Source organism: Drosophila montana, unplaced genomic scaffold, assembly GCF_035044405.1.
Source record: "Drosophila montana isolate Dmon_TW-CO22-7 unplaced genomic scaffold, ASM3504440v1 contig_3733_1, whole genome shotgun sequence".
NCBI lineage: Eukaryota > Metazoa > Arthropoda > Insecta > Diptera > Drosophilidae > Drosophila > Drosophila montana.
The window spans coordinates 5,592,503-5,614,494 of record NW_026998620.1 but is presented as its reverse complement, the minus strand read 5'-3'; the positions used below and the strand labels follow the sequence as shown (position 1 = coordinate 5,614,494).

The 21,992-nt window shown below is 40.4% G+C and overlaps 1 protein-coding gene across 1 annotated transcript in view; it reads right to left on the bottom strand.

The window, feature by feature from the left end:
- LOC135435976 (uncharacterized) overlaps positions 1-21,992 on the bottom strand; it is a 37,540-nt gene that overhangs the window by 8,342 nt on the left and 7,206 nt on the right. The window contains exon 2 of the mRNA XM_064693293.1: positions 10,471-10,523. The gene's annotated coding sequence lies outside the window, so the exon portion shown is untranslated. The remainder of the gene's footprint in view (positions 1-10,470; positions 10,524-21,992) is intronic.

The window sequence follows — 21,992 nt, the reverse complement described above, 5'->3', positions numbered from 1 at the left end:
ATGTACCATGTGCACAATTAATTTACTTTAGAATAATGAATTTTGTTTTCACAGCACTTTTATTTTTCGTCCGATTTCTATATTATATTTAAGTTAGATGCATATATAAATATATGTTTTGTCATCTTATCAGTTGCCCTGAATGCGTTACATGTGTTGTGACAAAACTATACCAATCGCCGCAAGAGTTAAAGAACCAGAACAAGTGTTATAATTTGAGTTCTCACAATCAACTGACAAGGCGTTTCTTGTGTAACAGTTAAGATTAGTCACACAGCCATAAGAACAAAGAGACTGAACAATGCAGCGTTTATGTCTTTAAGTCATTAGCCCTCTTTAAAGCGAGCAAAACCTGCAAAGTGAGTTTGTAAGACAATTTGGCCAACACACACACACATTTTGGCAGCGTCTAATTGGGAAAGTGTTGCCGCTGACAACGCCGACAACACCCACAAAAAGAAACAACAACAACAACGACAGCAAAACAAAGCAGCCCAAAAGCCACACAATAAAGATGACAAGAGCCACAGTTGGTAGGCTTCTTGGGGCTCATTTATCAACGCCAACATGAACGAAAGTTGACCCATTGTTAAATTGTTGGCGGCGTGCAGCTTCTGCTGTTGTTGAGATTTGCATTTGCAGCAGAAGCAGCAGCAATAACTGCTACTGTTTTTGGGTCAGCGTTTTGGCTAAGCGTTAATATGCATAAATCTTGGCTTTGTGCAATCCATTCGCAAATACCATTGCCATTAGCTGGACAGAGACGGGGGGATTGCTGCCGGGTGCAGGGGCAGCATCGAGCGTACTCAATTGCATAACCGTGCGGCTGGCAACAGTTGCTGCCGTGTTTTTGCTTTTGTTTTGCTTTTGCATATCGCGTTTGTTTGGCCGTGTTATACATAAATTTGCTCGAATTGCTGTTGTTTGTTTTTTGTTAATTGTTGGCATTTTTTCTTTCACTCATTTGCATTTGGTTGCGGCATCGATAGTCGATTTGTTTATGGCCCCAGACGAGGCTGCAGTTGTGCGCCAATTCTCAGCCAGCCGCTAACCAAGTGGAGGCCAACACTTGGCCGTATTTAGAGCAACGGTTCTCACACACGTTGTTGCAAGCTAGTTCATAAATCATAAGGGATCAAAAGTGGCACAAGTTCCTCGCCGGCTGACCAAATCGGTACAAAAGTGAAACACATGGTGGAAAACTCAGCGACGAGCAGCAGCAGCAGCAGCAGAAAATTTGCAACAAATTGTGGCGCTATTTGACCATAAAAATGGCCAACAATTCAACTACAAAAGAGGAGCGCCAACATCCGAGCAACCAGCATCAACAACTGGAAGCTATCTTTCAAGTTTGGCCGTGGCACTCTCGCCATAAGGAATGCTGTTGCCAACGTTTTAGATTGGCCCAAGGGGAAGAGATATCAAGACGTTGCTGTCGCAGTAAAATGTAACACAAATAAATCTGCATAAATTTCATGCTACAAGCTCACGGATCTAGCGCCCATAGCCAGGACAGGTGTCAGCTCGTTAGCCATAAAGTCGAATTCGACTGGCACAAAAGTCGGTCAGCTGGGTTCCGCACCATTTAATTGATACCCGAGAATGCTCCGCCAATGCCATGAATACCAGGTATACCAGGTATTGGTATTTTCGACAGTTCCCCACATTAAACCCGTTTCGTGAAGCCAGGCCATTTCAATATTTTGCATTCGGCTCTTTGTGTATTTGCCTTAATCTGATCGTTGCCATACAATAAATTTTTGGTGCCGCTTGCAGGCAGGCAACAAAACAGTTAACTGACCGTCGCATCGTCTGCGACTGCCAATTGGGGCCAACAGGTTTAACCAACGGCAGCAGCAGCCGCAGAAAGTTCTTTTCTCGCCCGGTTCCTTCTTCTTTTCTTTTGGCTGTTGCACTTGGCCAATTGCCGCTTTGGGGCTAATCTCCAGACTGTTAACGCATTTTACACGACAGAGATGTGGAGAATGCTTGGAATTCGTTGTACACATGTGAATACACACAAACAGATATATCTGACTTCCAATAAACAAGTTTTGGTTTTGTCATAAAGAACAGACCAGAACAGATGTCTCGAATGTCGGATGCATTGCAGTTGGGCTGTTGATTGAATCAAACAGCTGAGACACACATAATCGAATCAAATGCTCCATTAGCGCTCTAGAATTGGGTCTGGCATCTACAATTCCTATTAGTGTGCTCCATTTGAGTCAGAAGTCAAAGCCATAGATCAAGCTGGCAACCTCAACCAATTCACAGCTCTACAAATTACCACCAAAAGATTCCCTTGAAGTCGGAAATCGAAAATGCGAGATGAGCGAAGAGATTTAAATACAATTTTCGTCTGAGATACGAGAGATGTGCGAGATGCGCGAGGAGGAGTTTGTTCCACTTTAACACGTGAGATTTATGCGTGGCCGCGTCGACGGCTGCCGTTTGTTCTGCTGCCCATTTCCCATTTGCTCTGCTGTTTATTTATATGTTTATTCTTATGTAAATAGCGCACATAAGTGTATATACACCTGCGATATGCATGCCAAAGTTCTGCCTTTTGAATTATGCAAAACGGAGTGGAGGGTGAACCACGCAATTTATTTCTGATCAGTTTGGTTATGCATAGCAAATTCAGTGTTTGACCTGGGCTAAGTATTTGAAGTTTATGGGCGATGACTGGTTCAATATTTGCGCCAAGGCATTTGAAAACAAAATATTAATAACACGAATATCATTTGAAAAAATTCCTGAGCTTAAAGTGTTTTTATTTCGGGTTGGGCCGCTCGCCGCTTGCCTGAGCTAGCGAGCGAGCGGATGTTGTGGGCGCTGCTTTAAATGTCAACGTCTCTCGGCGTTGGCCATAAAAGGCAGCTGGCAGCAATTAGAGGCAAAACAAAGCCGTCTCGAGCCATTAAAATTGAACTGGCTCTCGATTACTCTGATTAGAAATGTACTCTCATGAATATATAGCCGAGCCACTTATTTGAAATTTACCTCGATTAGGCCACAAATGGCAATTGGCAATCAAATTCGCCATTGTGGCAAAGTGCAAAGTTCTAGTTCGAAATTTGAAATTATTCTTTAATAACGGCAATAAAATTGACAATCGACATTTAAAAGTTTAAAACACATATGCATACTTTTGTACGTGGAGAATATATTTATTATGCTAAGCGAATTTTTTTCTGAATGACTCATGGACAGACACACACAAATATCTCAATTCGATTGAGCGACATTCTTATGAATTCGGAATAATTTTAATAATCAACCTACTTATTAAAGTAGCTTACAAAAGGTCGGTTTTTGGAATTTTGGCTTAAATTGGTTTAGGCGATAGTTAAGAAACCATTTTTTGTTGTAGTTTTAAAATGTCCAAGAGTTGGTTTTACCTGTGGCTGCTGCAAGCATGGAGGCTAATGGAATCAGAGAAGAGGTAATTGTATTTACTGAGCGTCTGCCAATTGGTTAACTCGAAACTATACCCCCCAAGTGTGGCACGAACTGGCTTGCACAGAGCCAAGCGCTAACTGCATATTAACAGAGACACAGCAGGAGAAATATGATTTAAACATAAATTAACATAAACCATAATTTCCAAGTTGAAGTACCCAACAGCAGGAAGCCAAGTCTATACAATTAAACGCAAGCCAAAGATGCCATTAGCCAAATGGTACTTGTTTCTCGAGCTGCCCATTAGTTGGCCATAGAGAACTTGAACTGGCCGGATGTTGCGGCCGGCGGCGGGATTTTGTCAACAGGTAACTCAACAAACTTGTGCGGCCACAACAACAACTACAACAATAACAAGGGCAGCAACTCGAACTGCAACAACAATAACAACAGAGTCGACAATTGAATTGTAAAGAAGTTTGTTTATCAACTTTAGTGGAATAGAGTCTATTGAAAGGGGAGACGAATGCAAAGGCGGAATTAATGTCAACCTATGTATGTAAAAGAAACCAAGCCTGTTTAATGAAGCTGTTTTCAAGTCTAATCGCGATAATGCGCAAAGATTCGCATTACAGATTGAGTTGCGAGAAACCTTTTGATGACAAGAAGCATTAACTATGAACCAGAGATCACGTTTATCATGCTATTGGACTTATTTAAAAACGTATGGCTTCTGTTTTCTTTACTACAGATTGCTATCACAGTCGTTATTTCAAATTAGTTTGTGTTCTCTATGAGGCTATTTTGTATTCTGAAGAACTTTGCCCATTTTTGTTGTCAGATAATCTGACTCAGTTAATCTTGGCATGGTCTTTTAATTATCTGAATAAGTTGCTACTTAATGGAGTATAACCCAAGAATTAAATTTCAACTACCAATTATTTAGCAGAGAATATAACTAAAATGTTCTAATAAAATCCGAACATTTTGGTCATTATATATCCCATTATTCCAATTGCAGATGCCTTCATCTGCCTGTATTAAATGATTTGGTATCCACGCTATGAAAACTAAAGAATATCTGGGTTTTGTTTAAGTATTTGCATCAGAAGGGTGGTATGTAATTGCATAAATGCATTTATATGTAAGTTTCTGTACAAGTATGTATAGAACAACGCCCTGTCGGTATTCCTTTTATATGGAAACATTTGCAAAATATTTCAAGGTTAAGTTCCCATGTCGCGGCGATGGCTTTATTGGCGTCGTCTTCGTTTTCATTTGCGTGACGCACAGGCGGAGGCGACGCCAACTTGGCGACTTTTGGGGTGCAGCTGCAGCAGCCGCAGCAGCAGCAGCTCAAGAGCTGGCACAGCAACAAAAGGCTGCAAATTAATAAACGAAAACGCATTCATTCATGAAGCCGAGCCGCGTCTGGTGGCAGAACGGGATCAGCTTCGCTCTGCAGTTGCCGCTTTGCGTGTGGCTACCTCCTTCACGTTGCTGCCAAGAGGCACATGTGTTGCCACAACATGTTGCTTCATTAAAAGCGCAGTACCCCCCCAAAAAAAAAAAGAAAGAAAAGAGCGAAATGTGTCACTTGCTCGAGGCTGGCATCGCATTTCACCCTTGTGTATCGTTTCCCACAGGCATCACACACAGAAGACGCTGATCGTAACTTCAATTTATGGCCACACACACACACGCACACACAGAAGCACAGCAACTTCTCAGTTGGCCGGTCAAGTTTTCTGGCGAGACTTTAAAAATTTTGCTTAATTTTAAATTATGTGCAGTAAAAAGTTTTTTATGATGCGTAGAAATTATGTATGCTACAAAGGTTCTGGTAATGTTGGTTGGCATAAAAACCAACTGTGTCAGGCTATAAGAAAACTATTGAAAAAAAAATATACAAAAAGGAAATAAAAAATAAAACCTGTTGCGTGGGATATTTTTTCAGATATTCGAGATATTTAAGTGTCCACAGACTCCGTTTTGTAGCGTGCAACAAATTTGCATGCACCATTTGTTGGCTGTCAAGCTGCCTGCCAGGCTCAGGCCTGGACAATACGGTTACAATTGGGACTGTATTCATGACTCATGACCAGTCTGGAGCCGTGTGCTTTTGCGGTTTGTCCAGCAGCCAGTAACACACTCTGTCAGCTGCATAAATGCCCAAAGAGTCTGAACTGAATTGTGGTTTTTGGTTGGCCAAAAACCTGCAGGCTCTGGGGCGCCTGCCGTTAGCATTAAGTCATCGTGAATAGTTCAGAGTCTGAACAATTGTTTACTTTGAGCTTGGCTGGTTGGTCGGTTGGGTTTAAAGCCTAGCAACCGGTTCGCATTCAAATCTTGACTATATAAATAAAGAACACCCAAAAGTTTGTACAATGAACAACAATAGCATCTTAGCGACAACTAAGTAAGACTCCACGAATACTTGGCAATCATATATTGTGAAGATTTTTGAAGTTTTTTACAGGTTTTTTATAATCTCGACAATAAGCGATTAAGACAACAAGATGAGGAGCGAATAAAGCATCCAACTTTGAGAAATGATTATTCGATTATTCGCACATTCAGTCCATCAATGAGTACAATATAATAAATAAACTATAGTATCTATGAGATGTAGACAATTTAAAAATGTGTTGTCTAAAATTTTATTGTATTGCAACAACAAAATATTTCTTTTAATTCAATAATTTATGCGAGGTTGGCTAAGCTCTCAGTATTCGAAGGGACAGTCTTTGTCAGAAAATGTAATGCAGTTTCCATAAGTATGATTCAATTGATTAACTGTGGTTTACAAAAAGTTATTAACATGATTTTTTCACAAATATTTAAAGTTTCCTCCTTTAAATTTAATTTTATAATGTGATTTTCAGGGGTTTTTTCTTGTTGAATATTGAATATTGTTGAATATTAAGCTTGTCGCTTAGTTGGGAGCAATGATTTCTTTTGAAGGCGGTCGTTTCGGTACAGATGCTGAGTTTTATTGCACAATTAAACAGTGCCCAAATTATCAAAAGTAACAACAACAACAACAACTAAATATAGTAAATCCAGCGAGACGCTGACTAAACCACAGAATGCCACAACAAATGTCGCAAAAGAACAAATTGCCAACTTTGGCCAAGAAACAGCAACAACAATCGTAACAAAATGTTGTCTGGCAAACATTTTGGGCATGAACGAATCGAGCTGCCCAATCATCGATGGAAATGCTAGTATTATATATGTTTGTTTATATGTGCATAATGCACAATCTAATTGTATGCCAAAGATCAACAACTGTTTGCATTGCCTTTGGTTACAGATACAGCAAATAAAAAAACCAAGTAATTTGCAGATTTTAGCAGGATACAAAATGCAAATTACAATTTAAGATTGCAATTGACATTTGAGAATAATTTAATAACGCAAACATACACAAAGAGATATATTTATGTTGAGACTTGGCAACTGTTGTTAAGCTCCGAACACAGGCAGCATATTCAATTGGATATAATTTAAGTTGCTAAATCGGGCCAAATTAGCAATATTTCATTTTAACTTTGTTTCTGTGCCAATTTGAGAGCCAGCCAAATGCAATTATTGGCTTGCCACATGCGCAAATGATCGTAAGTTTACCAACGTTATTGAGCACATAGTATTTAACACAAGGTTTGCCAAGCACATAAAATATTACGTATACGCAGCGTACACAAGGACAAGCAATCACAAGTACAATGAATTGCAGTTAGGCTGCAGCATGTTGCTGCTGTCATTGTTGCTGCTGCAAACAATAAACGAAAGCCAGTAAGTCGCTGCAAGAGGGGCCAAGTTCAAAGTTCAATGAAAGACGAGGTAGGCAACAAAAGCAGCAATTAAAGTCCACAGACGAAGCTCGTTGACAGCCAGAGGGGCTGGCTGGGAGCTTTTATGGATGCTGCATGCATTTGCAGGGCAAATAGAAAAAAGCAACTTTTTGGACAATGAACCTGCAGGCAGCAACAATATAAGCTTTGCATTAAATAATCATAAATAACTTTGTTGTGCTGTAATCGCATAGCCACAAAATAACGATGTTGCTGCTGTTGCTGTTGCCCATCGACCCGCCGGCAACTTGCACTTTTCTTTTGTTTTCGCAGAGCTTTGTAGAAAGTGCACATATAACGCATCGGGTTAGCTGCCCATGCGGGGGTGAGCGGCGGCAGCGTTGCCAGCTGCTTGCACGCGCTTAATTGAAGCAACTGGCAACTGGCAACAGTCTGGCAAGCCAGTCAAGTAGAAACTCACGAGCCTGACAGCTGACGTCGCGACTTGGCTCGTGAGAAATGAAATCAATTGAGCTGCCATCGTCTGGCGTTACCGTGTTGCCGAGTTGCCGTTAAACGAACTCGAAGTGCATTTGCCTGGGCTGCGACTGCAACCCGGTGTGGCATAATTAATCAGTGCAACATTTGAAAGTCAAAGTTGGGGCGGTCAACAATTGAGTTGCTGTTGTTGCTGAAAAATAAAACACACGCCCAGGACAGCGACTGAGCTGCAACTTGACATTTAATTGGCATTAATTACCTGTGTGTACTTTGCGACCAATTGGCGAATGGCCGACTGCCAGCGACAGCAACTTTCACTGTCGCCTACGCCAAAAATGGCAAGCGAGAGAGAGAGAGAGAAAGAGGGAGAGCGCGAGCGGGAGACTGAGATAGGTACCCCTAGAGAAACCTCAATTGACAGTTTCAATTAAGGCAGCGGCAGCGATATTGAAGAGATCTCGCAGTTGCTGCTGCTGCTGCTGGTTATCGGGCTGCTATCTATCTAACGGCCACTGGAAACACCCGCCAACAACTTCAACTAGACAGTGCGCTGTCGCAACAGTTGCACTGTGTGCGCGCGTTTTCCCTGCGGTTTTTATCGCGTCGCTTTTCACACACACTCTGCAAGAAACGCGTTATTGCTGCCTGGTTTTTGTTTTCTGCAATATATTTTCGTGCAAGTTGCTTTAATGCACTCTTAATGCAGACAACAACAACAATGGGTAGGGGAACTGCTGTCAGTTTATGGCATTAAATGTGAGTGACATTTTTCTTCATTAAATTCAACACATTGAAGTTTAGCAGATGCTGCTGCTGCTGCTGCTGATGCTGCTGACGACCCGACCCTACGTCTCGCTTGCGCAATGCAAATGCAATTTTTCAGTTTGTCAATCAAGCGAGTGTGGCCCAGCTGGAGACAGCTGGACTTATGGGGAGTCGTTGCATGTCTGCGTGGCATCAAGTCAGTTGAGTGGCCAGCGTTTTGGCATTTAGCACCTAATCATTTGCTGCCCACTAAAAACCAACAGCGGTATAAATTAATAGTCAGTTCCGCCACATGAACGCTGCCACAAAGCTGTGCCACAAATTGGTTCTTGTCGGTGGCGGCAACATGCTTTGTTATTGTGCCACGTGTGCTGCATGCGCATTGACATGCCGCAGAGATACTTAAATATATATTTTTGGGGGCACTCACAAGAGTGTCTCGCGTGTGTGTGTGTCTTGAAAGACTCAAAATATATTTTTACTACAGCAACAAAGGCAACAACAAAAGACCAAATTGTTGGAGCAGCAGAAAAAATCGGATAACGAGATGAATTTGTCTTGCTTTGTTTGGCTTGGAGTGTAATTTTGTTAGAAATGGAAAGTTTTATTGTTGTCGTCTTTAATTTCAAAGCAAATCTCTCAGACTAAACGTTTCGATGCAGCTGTCATTTGTTGTTGTTGTTGGCTCGTATTTATGTTGTTGTTGTTTATTTTCTAACTGAAAATCTATTCAATTGTCTCCACATTTAAGTGTTTATTTGTGTTCGCTTTTATACAGTGAGTGGGGGTGTAGGAACTCGAAAAATATTAAAACAATTATAAAATGGAAGGCGTAAAAATAAATATTTTTTTTTTATTAAGCGACAGGCGGTGACGCTCAAGATAAAAAATAGTTGCAAGCCTCTCGGGTCCTTTTTTTTAATTTTAATTAATTTTGGATATTATATTTTTTGAAGGTACATAAAGAAAAATAATGTAATAATTCTTGTCAAAGTGGCCCGCTTTATATTATTCAACATATACTCCACTTACTACCCTGATTTAAAAACGATAAATTTGAAAGTCGATTTAAATATAGAAATGTTTATAGTCTACTAAAATTATTTTGGGTATTTACAAAAAAAAATATATATATATGCTTAAACGTATAAAAACCACTTCTAAGTATTTTTAAACAACTTAAGCATAAAGAACTTACAATGAACGGAAATGGTCATTAAACACCTGTCTATTTATATTTGAATGGATTTCAGTATTAATTATAATATTCATTTAATATTAACTATAATACAAAATATTATAATTATATTGGAACTAAAATATAAAATTAACTCAATATGTAGAGGGCACAATTTGAAAATTTTTCTACATTGCTCTGAGAAAGTTTTCAGTTGGAGCAAAAGGGTTTTCTGATTAACCGCCGACTTGCCTGGAGTTCATGGGCTTTCAGTTAATGTGATCCACACATTGTTTGGTGTGGAGCCAATTATGGTATTTAATTAAATATGCTGCTAACGATATTTCAGCAGCTGGAAGGCACCGACAATTGGCAAGTTATGTTTGCAGTCTATGCATGCGATTTGCAGTCGATGGCAATTACGATTGAAGTTGCCAATGCTTCCCGGTCTTGCGACATGGGAAGGCCCCATGGGGCCTGGGAGCCAGCCAAGCTACCTTCGACGCCCCCTTTCACTTCTCACCTGTTGGCAACGACAACACGTCGTTAGTGGCAGTCGCCTCGAATTACAAGTGTTTTACATGCCAGCGTCTGGCAGGTCTTCAATTGGATTCGCAGTCGCAGTTGCAATTGCAGTTTGCCTTCAATTACACATGTACATTTGCACTTTTGTGGCAAATTATAGAGAAGCGTGGGCGTAATGGGCGTGTCGGGGGACCAAGTTGCATGACAAGCTTTGTGTCGCATTAACGCATTTTTGCATTCTGTGCGAATTTCGATGGGAAAATTATGAGCTAGGTAGCATAGTGTAAACGTGTTTCTTACCTGCTTGAACTTTGTTCCTGGCACGTTTGCTGCTCGTTTTGGTTTGTGTTTGCCTGGAAAAGATGAAGCAATGCATAATAAACATTAATTTGATTGTTGTCAAAAACAATTACAACAATAACAACAACAAAAACTACATTCGGCACAGTTCAATGCCCGACGGGCACATGCAATTTGTTATTTGGCCAGCGCACGTTGCCTGAAATCGAATTACCAAATGTTCAAGCCGTGCGCCCCAACCGCCCCCCAACTTTATGGCTTTATGGCGCCAAGGCTGGCCTGGCCTGGCCAGATTCAAGCAATGACCCGAATTCGATGCACGTTGCGCTCGTATTTCGTGTCTCCCTTTGGCAATACCCGTCCTGCCAAGCAGCCAGCTGTTGCTTTTTGGCTTGACTCTGGGCTTGAGCCAAGTCAGGCCCAGCCGTGTATATATACTATATGCACACTTTGGCGCACAAGTGCTGGCATTTCGGGTCGTTTAATCGACACCCAAAGTCTCGGTGTCGTCGTCGCCGCCAGTTGTAATCGATCCGCCAGAGCTGCACATTTTTTATTGTCACTCTCACAAGCTGTTGACCAAGTTGCAGCCAACTTATGCGCTTGGCTTTTTACTGAACAAAAAAAAAATAGAAGCTTTTATCAAGGTTAACATGCCAAGTGACAAGTGGTTTTTGCTTTTACCACTTTTAATAGCCGGCCATGGCGCACACTTGTTCTTGTGACCCGTCGAACCGACTGCCCCGTTTAAAGTGATTATTTAAAACTAATTTTTATTAGTTTTCTAGACAACGACCATTAATGACCATAACCAGAATAAATCACACATGCAATTCCACGTATTACCATTTAATTCATGTAAGTAATTAATGGAATTAGTTGTTTATGCAGATTCGTATTAGAGAGCACAAGGGAGTAATATTGAATAATATTGAATTATAAATCGAAAGGTAAATGAATGTCCATTTATCTACCAAATTTAGTCGTAATCAGCTATTGATGTTGGCGAAAAAAGAATGTGTATATCATTTATAAGGTGCATCTTTTTTAGTTACTTAATAACTTAATGTATAAAGTTTTCTATAAAATGTATTCTTAGCACATATAGTCAGGCGTGTGTCGGGAATAATGTTAGAGATGCTAAAAAACATTGGGTTTGAAAATATCTGGTTAACTTTCGAAATCAAAATATAAAGTCCTGGTGTAAATAGCTCCAAGGCTTGAAGAACTGTAAATAAAATTTGTTGTTCCGAGATATTTACATAACTTAAAGGATATTCATAAGGAAAGTATATTTATTTCTCTTGATAGTTCACGCGCCTGACCTATTAGGAATAACACGTATGCATTTTTTGAAAGCACCAGAAAACACACCTAGCCAGCGTTAAATCCAATTACCACATTGTCAATTGCAGTGCGGCTTTTTTAATTGACTTTCCGGTTGGCAGCTGCATGCACGCCGCAGGCAGAAATCGCAGATAAACTGATCGGAGGGGTTACGTGGGGGTGGAGGGTATATAGTATGTATGGTTGTACTGCTAACGGCTGTTTAATTAACAAACATTCCATTTAGCACTTGATCCGCTGCTGGATCTGTTCATTAGCATAACGAATGACAGCAAGCCGAGCGGGCTGCTGCTTAAGCGTGCCGAGGCAAGGTAAGAACTGGATTCGAAGTCAGAATCCAAATCAGTCAAATACAATTAATTGTTGGCATTTTCTATGGCTCTCGTGTACAGTTAATGGCCCTGGGCTTTTTAATATCCATATTGTAAAATTGCTACGCTTTCGGTATCGGTGTATACACATACATATGCTACCAAGAACTGGGCTCTGAAATGGAGCAGCTTTACGCGTTGGACCAACAGTTGTAGCCAAATGTTGATTTCCATCTAGAGCAATAACAAGAGCTCCAAATTGTTAGCGTCGCATGTTCAGGAAGTTACTTTGGCTACCTTTTTTGGATTCAACAGAATTTCAACAGCTCCAAATGAAGTACGTGAACCACAGACATCGCCAGCCCCCACTGCCGGCGTCGTGTGGGGGAGGGGGGGGGGGGAGGTGGTTGATAATAAAGCAAACACTGAAGGTCATTACCGGAAAAACGGGTTTCTCTAGTCTGCACCACCGAAGTGAGTAAGCATTTAGCATTAAAATACCGTTGGGATTATGACACTGAATATGCATGGGCGTTCGCCTTAATGGCCAGTGCTAAATGCTCCCAGTTGCCAGTTACCAGTTGCCAGTTGCCCGTTGCGAGTTGCCCGTTTCTAGTTACCAGTTGTAGTTGCAGTTGCAGTTCCAGTTGCAGTTCCAGTTGCCCGATGCCTCGTTCAAAACTGGCTGCAGCAGCAACTGCAGCGGCAACTGCATCTGCATAAATTATGCACCCAGAGACATTTGCAAATTGTCATTCGTTGGAATATCCACGACAACGATGATGATCTTGTTGCCAATGATGATAATGACAATGATGATGCTGTTGATGATGGGGATGACACGCCAATTGAAGTCGGGTTTGAAGCCCACGCCAGGCCAACGCCTGATTGCTAGCTGCTTGTTACTGTTTGTTGTTGTTGTTTCTGGCGTTTAACTGCATTTTATAAAAGGTCAACGCCGGCGTCTTGCATGAACTCAAGGCAACATCATGACATTATGTGGCATCTTTTTCTTTAATGTTTCTAACGTGAAGTATTTGATTATTAAACAAGAATGTTTTTAAAAGGTTAGACTCATCAAAAAGTCGAACAAAATTGACGAGCTTTACGATTTAGTATATTTTGTGAAGTCGTTGATCGATGATAAAATAAACCAGAACAACTAAGTACTGTTAAATCGGGCACAGATTTAATGGAAGTCAAGTCATGAGCTCGAAAACCGGAATTTGAAATCGATCCCAATTTTTATAATGTTTCGACAAACTGTTAAGGGCATCAGTTGATTTGATTGATATTAATATACAACAACTATTGAAAAAAAATATTTGTTCATGTTAAACCTTCACTAAATTATTTTTAGTTATAACAGCTAGATGATAAAGCAACTTCAAGCTAGTTCCAAAATATACCAAATACACCAATCTGCACCAAGTTTTAACAACATATTTTCTGAACTGAGACTAGAATAGAATTTTAGAGGTACAGACAGTTTTTGTTTTAAGCAATATATATTATAGTTTCATTTACAAACAATCTTTAAACAACACACTCTAAAACATGTCACAGTTAAAACACTCCCTCAAAAACTGTAGGTTGTTCCAAAGCATTCTTGAAATTCTGGCTTGCCTCTAAGTCGAAAAATATTTCCCAATATTATTGCTTTTGGCTAAATGAATTTGTTATAGCTACTTCTAAATGTAACTGTGAGTGGCATCAATAGATTGCGAGCTACTTGGAAACCGGTTAAGCACTTCTAATGTCTGCATTGTGGATGGACCCAGGCTCAGCGAGAGGCATCAAGAAATATCAGCTTCTTATGATTGGATATTTATGCGCAGTCAAAACCCAAAACCCAAATTATGTCGATGCTGGCGATGCCGTTCTTTTCTAACCGTTAACTGGCCAGTGCAACACCATTCGAAATGCAGAGAGAGAAGTGTCTTTGGCCACGTTGCAACTTTCTACAAAAAGAAAAACAAGTTGAGTGGCATCATTTGCTTTTGCAGCATGACTACGCCCAACAGTCCAAGTCGGCGACCGAGTACGAATACGAGTACGAGTAAGCCTCACAATTGAATGCTTCAATGGAGCAGAAAACGTTTGGGTAGCAAAATCGTTGCTGCAACTTGCAACGCGCAACTTGCCCCGTGCTCGTCGCGTATGTCACTCGCTCTTGATTTGCTGCAAATGTCACTGCAAATGAGGCTCAAGTTAATTTGCTCAAGCATTGGCTCGCCTGGCTGCCCCAAACTGGGGGCATGACCATTTCCAGTTGAGCGCAACGCAGCGCATGTTAATTTATGCATTAATTTCGGTTGATAACCGACAAAAGAGTCAAGAGTTGGCGAAAAGGCGCAACTTAATTGCGCGCGCGCATAGCCGAAGCAAATTGCTATTTAGCCCGCCAATTAATTTGTCAAAAGCTAAATGGCCTTTTGGAGGCTGTGCCGGAGCCACTCTGCTGCAGCTGTTGCCTCTAGATAACTTTGTTCGACTCGCTGGCAGGTGTCACAACTTTCACCTTGACCGGTTGCCAAATTGAAGTCAAACATCTGCAGCACGGCTCAAAACTCTATGCAAAATAATAATCACTTAGCAAAATCTGACGCATTTAATTAGATAACTACGCGTTGAGTCTCTGACTCGTGATGTGTTCACATCAGTTTGAGCCAAAACAAAGAACTTCCCTTCACAAATGCGAGCTAAATGCGAGTCATTTGCTTATTTGCATTTCAAAGCTAGCCAAATTGAACAAAGACAACTGCAAAAGGCATTGAAGAACTCAGCATTTTGGTAGTTAATTAGCGGGAACGCGTTGTGAGCATGATAAATATCCAAGACATGGCAATAGAAATACACAAAATACGAAAGGTGGTCACAGCATGAAAGCTGGAAGCCGCAAATGATGCCGACTATAGAAATACTGGCATGCGAGTATTATTGATCGAAAGTTGAACGAACTGCGTCCAGATTGTAAATTGGTAGCCGTGTATCACATAATTATGGGCTCCCAAGCAAATAGAACTACGCACAAAAGGCAAGGCCTCGGCGATGAGAGCTCATGCCATAGCAAATTAATTAAAAGTTTCTGCTATTCTGCTCGCCAAAACTTACATACAGTATCCAACAAAACTTCAAAAAATATTATTATATCAGAAGATGTTCTTGCTATAAAAATATCTACAAATATCCTTAAAAAATGTGTACGAAAAATTTTAAAAAATAACTAATAAAAAAAATGTTTGTTTAATGTCAGAATCGTTAGATTTGTGTAAGAGAACCTACCTTTACACAATAGACTAAAGGTTGAAGTAAGCTACAGACTCTTAAAAGACGTTTTATCAAGTAAACAAAAGTTGTTCGAGCCATTGGATGCTTTTGATGAGTTTGCATGACATTTTTCCTACCATTTATAGAGAAACACAAATAACTGAGATGGTGTAGAATGAGATTCACACACTTATGAAATACAAGTGGCAAAGTGTTTAAAGCTAATGTTTTTTCCTAACTAAACCGCCATTAAAATTCCACTTTGAGCAACAAGTTACAAAAATGTAATAAAAGACTTCGAGATGCTACAATATAAAGACTAACAGCGACAAAGCAGATGTGCATATAATTGTGACGCTCACTGTGCGTGGCAATGGCATAGTTAGCATAGCTCAGTGTATGTAGATAGCTTGAGGCAGATAAAAGCTAGAGGCTGGCAGCCCCAGCACCTCCAACTTAATTACGCCCATGCACTTTAAAAAAGCAAAAAAAGCAAAAGTAGCGGAATGTTTCAGTTTCATTGGCAGCCAGGCATGACGAACGGGGTTGGGGGTGGAACGGGATCGTAGCAGCTGCCAGAGATGTCCAAGAAACTAGGCTTAGATTGGACATTCGAATGCACAAAACTAGCATACCTTTAATTTAATTAATGCATTGCATATATCTCGAGATAATAGCTGAAGTTTATGTTGCATATGGCATCAAATATATTTCTCCCGCTTTCTGACACCAACAAATTAAGTTGGGGCACATTCAAGACATAAATCAAAAAACGGCCCCAACACATGCCTAAGGGGCAGCCACTAGCCCAATCAACGCGCCTTTGTTGAGTGAAAATGTTCATAGTCGCCAGCATGGAAATGCATTTTCATTTTCCAACTGCATGCCCAAAGCCTAAAGAGGATAGGGGAGTCTCCCCTCCAAATGCAACTTCCTCATTTATGCACTTCACGAAGAGCAGCTCGAGCCGCGAATGAACCAATTTAACATATAGTATAATTAGACCTATATCATTATGTGCCCATGTATCTGATTCCATATGTGCGTGCACCCGAGCACCCCTTGTGGCTATTATTAGCCGTGCCACCAGTCTCCCCCCCCTAGACTGGCCATGTCTCCCTTAAGTGTTCAGTTCCGCTTGCCGCTGTGCGAGAGATACGGATGCTGATTGAGCATATAAAAGTGCAGTCGTTAGAACTGCAGCAACTAGGAGACAATTGCATAATACGAGCAGCTGGTTAGCTATGAGGAAAGTGATGTCACCTTGCGCTCAAAATGATGCAATTTTCGAGCAGGAAAAGTTCACCTAATTGTAATTGACAGCATCCTGCAGGCCTTAATATAAAATACGTTGGAGAAAATGGGAAGATTTGCCGCAAGACTGCCGCAAGATTTAAGAGGCAACAATTTTGCACAATAAGCTGAAGTAGGTAAGGTTCCCTCTCGAGTACTTCATTTTTTAATGGTCCAATAAAAAAAAAGTGTTATGCAATCCATTTTTGTATTCTATTCAATCGACAATTAAAAGCAAGAACAGAAGCTCGACTCCCAATCAATATTATATGCGATAAGTTTTCTTTTTATTTTTTTTTGGGTATTTCGAGAGCTCTGTGACATGCGTTTTTAATCATTACCAAAGTTTCGAGCTTCTTTTTCATCTTGGAAAGTTGTTGTACTATTATAAACATCTATTAAAAATTGTTAATTTATGAAAAAACAATGAGTTTTAACAAATTTAAATAAACAAAATAAAAACACACCAACAAACTTATGAAAGACTTGAATTTTTTAAATATTTTTCATCATTTTTTTTTGACATAAGAAGTTAAAAGATTATTGTACGATCTTCAACATATTTAATTTGTTTTTGGAATAAAAAAGTCAAATTGCACTTGATTTTATTTATAACTTGCATTGATTAAATATAATTGTAATAAATAATTAAATGTTTTATAGCACTTCATAAGACAACCCATAATAAAATTATAATTCTATTAAATTTTCTGTACGATTCTAACCGCATTCACTGAGCTATAACAAAATGATTTCGCATATGTTTTAAAGCATTTTCTTGAATTTGAATAACAAACTTCTTCGCTAATGACTCTGAGTTCGGCTCGATGACATAAGTGTGCATAATGTTCATCATCGTTCATTGCCATTGCTTTCACCACAAGTACATAGACATTGTTGTTGTTGTAGTTGTTGTTGTTGTTGTGGGGGCTCGCTTAACATTGGCCCCTCGTGCGTTTAACATTGAATTAGCAGCGCCCACGTCATCTCCTCTCTGACCACGCACTCACCGACGACCTTAGCCTTCGCTTGAGCAGAAAAAGAAACAAGTGTGCTCCAGCCGGGAGTGCCAGACTGGCAGATACCCAGTACCCAGCGCTGAGATGCTATTAAAAGCATTCAAACGCCTTCCTGAATACATCATTCAAGGAATCAATCCCTTAAGCCCGTGGCAAATACCCTCTACAAAACTTTGGTATTTACAAACCGAAGCTTCTGAATTTGTCTTTTGCCTGTGGCATACATATTCACAAAACCATAATACTCGTTTTCACCCATTTTCAGTGCGTACAGGGTATAAAAATAACAAAAGGCAAATGCAAAAGAGACGCATAATATTATTAGATATTACCCAGAGGGCAGCACAAGGCAAATTTCGCTATTATTTGTTTTGCAACTAAGGCTGAGGCTAATGCCACTCGATCTTTTAATTTATTTACGAGCATATTTTTCAGCTTTTACATTTTGTTCGCTTTACAGTAGCGAGCCATATCTGATGATCGATTTCTATCTCTGTGCGCCCCTTGACCTCGTCGCATTGCAAAATATGCCGTTGGCTCTTTTGGCTTCTGCAGCAGCCGGCAATTTTTGTTGGATTTGTTTTTAGCTTCCACTCGATATTTGCGTCTTGGGCATTAGCTTACAGTGCCTAGCTGTACAAACCGGTCAAGAGCGCGGCATTAAACATTTATGGCCGTATTGTTCAGCTTTGGAGCCGCAAAAAGCGCCGTTGGTCAGCCATAGCTAAGGCTAAGTTGAAGATGGGGCTACACAAAAAGCTTGGCTTGAACTCGGAGTGCGTCCATTGGCTTATGTTTATATGATGTGTGTACATCGTATATATGTTAATAAATATATATAGATATATGCAAATTTGCTGCAAAAAAGTCCGCAAATGACCTTTACTCAAGCTAAAGTCAAAGCCTTCCCCTTGAATGTGTTGCATTGTTTATTTGCTTGCATGTCTGCCTGCCGCGTCTGGCAATATGAAAATATTTGGATTGTTTGGCCTTTGGCAGTGGGAAAGAGCTAACACCAGACACGCATGCAACACTGTGCGCATAAACAACGAATCAATCAAGCGACGCCACCGACGCCATTTTATGATCATGCGCATGCCCAGGGGCGCCAAGTTGCGCCGGGTTTAATGTAGTTGTTCTATAAGTGCATAATTATATTAGATAGCCTGGTTGATAAGGCCCTGCGGCTGGCCATTAGAGGGCAAGAGCATTAAATTGTAATAAACGCGGAAGGCGCGCAGGCATTACAAAAATTATTGTAATAAGTGTGTAGCGCTGAGATGCCAAAGTATCTCATAGATGCAAATGCCGTCGCACTCGATCGCTGCTGAGCTTGAGTTACTCGCGAGGCGCACAGCAGTAGCAATTGAAAACATTCAAGTGCCAGCTGATCTGCATAAGTGAACGCCACGTAACAGATACGCAGCAAGCCAGATGCGTTGTGAGTATCTGCATCTATGCACACACATACAAGCAAGTAACTGCAAGAACGCAGACGTCGATGGCCGTTACGGGGTCGTTCATCTTGATGGGAGCGTGGAAGCGTTTTGATGACTGACTGCCTGTAATGCGGAAAGCGCGTAGCACGCAAAAAATAAGTACATTCATACGTATATAAGAAAATGTGCAAGTATCTGCGAGATACTTTGTGCGTTAGGCCGCTGCAAAAGCTGTCCCAAGTCTCACACACGCTCACAATGACAGTCATTGAATTTTGGCGTTAAACGAGCGCTCGGCTTGGCATAATTTCCAGTATTCTCCATTGGAACTCGCCAGCCAGATTGCGCTGTCTATTCATAACAATCATAATAATGAGCAGGAAGTTTGAGAAAACGCCAAAATCGGCTTATGGCATTAAGCGTCAGTGTTATGTGACAGACACACAGGCAGACAGATAGACAGGTCGACAGCCAGAGAGACTGACAATAACAACAAAACCTAAATTGAAACTTAGCCGAGATGCTTAGGCGATAATTAAAAGCGAAAACTGTTACAAGGCATTTCTCGTCGCATTGCATAATTTCTCTGCATTTGTATCAATTACAAATTGTACACTAATTGCAACAAATCAGTTCGGATCAAATTCAATTTCGTTACTTAATTTAATTAAAATCGTTTTCGGCAATTTGCTCGTAAACTATTGGAAGCATGTGTTTTAATTGAATTTGGCTATGCTTTATGCTGTGTGGCAAGCGGAAGCTAAAGCTTAAATTTATAAATTTTTCATAATATTCATATTCGGATGAGTTGAGGTTTTCCTAAAGCTCCGGCTGCGGAAGTTTGTTCAAAATTGGTTACCCAGTAGCTGTGGGCAGCCGGGCCAGGCAAACGAGTTTCCAATATTTAATTGCACAAAATTGTAATTGCGCTTAATTGTTGCGCAAACAAGCCGGCTACGCTGACTCAATGCGTGGAGATTTTTCATGTTTTTTTTTTTTTCATAATTGGCTTTGGCAGCTTGTGAGAAAAACCAATACTCAATCTTAATCTCATGTGGGCATTGGATCGTGTGGCTGGTCATGTCATGCAATCGCACACGATATGTCTGCCTATATACAAAATCTGAATGTAGCTGTGACTCAGCGGAAAAGGGCTCAGGTGAGACGCGGGGCGAAACAGCTGCAACTGAAGTGTGTAAACAAGTTTCTAATAGATTTTCTATTACTTTTTCATATTGCCCACTGCTTGATTTGAAATATATATATATATATATATACTTGGCATAATCGTAGATCAAATAATAATTATAATTCTTAATGTTTAGGTCCATGGCATATTTTGGCTTATGTCTCAACCTAACTAATATCAGACTGAATTCCTAAAACATATCCAAATAAACGCTTCAAGTAATTCTCTCCTGTGAACCTAGAAAAAAGCTTACCCAAAGAACAGTAGAACGAAACTCGAATGTAACTATTGATTTTTAAAAAGGGTTTGGTTTCTTTTGAGAGAGACTCAAAACATTTCTATGTTGGGCACCAACCATTCGTTTTATCAAACCATATTTGGTAGATGCCAAATTTGGGTATAGATCAACCTCGCAAGCTCTATATGAAAATATTTACGACATGCAATATTTTCAGTAAAATGGGACATTAAATATTAAGAATCGAATCGTTTAAGTAATATATTCCGAATATATGACAAACAAAGGTTTGAATCAACACCTGGCTGAATGGATATGGAAAACTAGATTCACAACCGATTAGCGAGTAAGTTGCGGAAAACCGACAATTTTGTTTTCGTTCCTAACCCCGCAGTTGACTAAATGTGAGTAATTATGTGTGAGGTTTCATTGGTATGGAATAAAATACAATTTATATTTGCCTAGATATAAAAATAAACAAAATGAGTTCAGATAGATTGTTTTATTTTTGTTAAAAGTCAAGTGTGGGGTGTTGCAAAGCACGCCGATTCGACCAGGTTGCACAATCGTATAGAAAAAGTTAGCCGCTGGCTAAGCCTCACTACTGCAGCTACATATGTAATTGTTATGTGTGTGTGGGTGTGCATGTGTATGTAAGCTCTCAACACCCACACAGAGTCACGAACAATGCACGTTTCTCGCTGCACTCTAAAACTACTTTCAAAATGTTTTCACTTGCCGCAGACAGACAAGGCGCAACACACCTTCAAATTGCCCACCCATCATGACCAGGCAAAGACATAGCCGGTTCAAGCTGCCAACACAACAACCAGACACACCACCCACCACCCACCGCAATTTGAAGAACGTGCTGAGAGTATATTTAAGCTGTCTACGGGATGAAAATGGTGGTTAAATAGTTAGAATTATCTCGGGCAAATTTCGAAAGCGGCGCTAAGGCAAAGCTCTGCACGTGCTGCAGAAATCACATGAATCACGCGATCGATTCGAAAGGGGCCACTAAATCATGAGGATGGAGGTTTGATTTAGAGTTGAAAATTGCAGGCAATCTGGCAAAAAATAAAAGCTTAGGCGAAAGGAGCGTGACTATAAAGGATTTACACACGGCTATAAATCGTATACAGCAAGGGGCATGCAGCGTTGGCGACCCTGCAACAGCAACAACAACAACAATAACAACCCAAATCGCTATTACAAAAGCAAATGCCGGCAATCGGCGTCGGGTTTTCTTATTGATTAGTCGATTTTATTAATGTGGTCCGAGCTGTACGCCGCTTTGCTCTTTTGTCGGCTTGCAAAATCGTGGCTTGTAATTATTGGCCATTATTATTGGGTCTAAATGCGCGCACCATTCACCAATAGCCGGAACTGTAACATCGACAGTGTTTGCTCTGG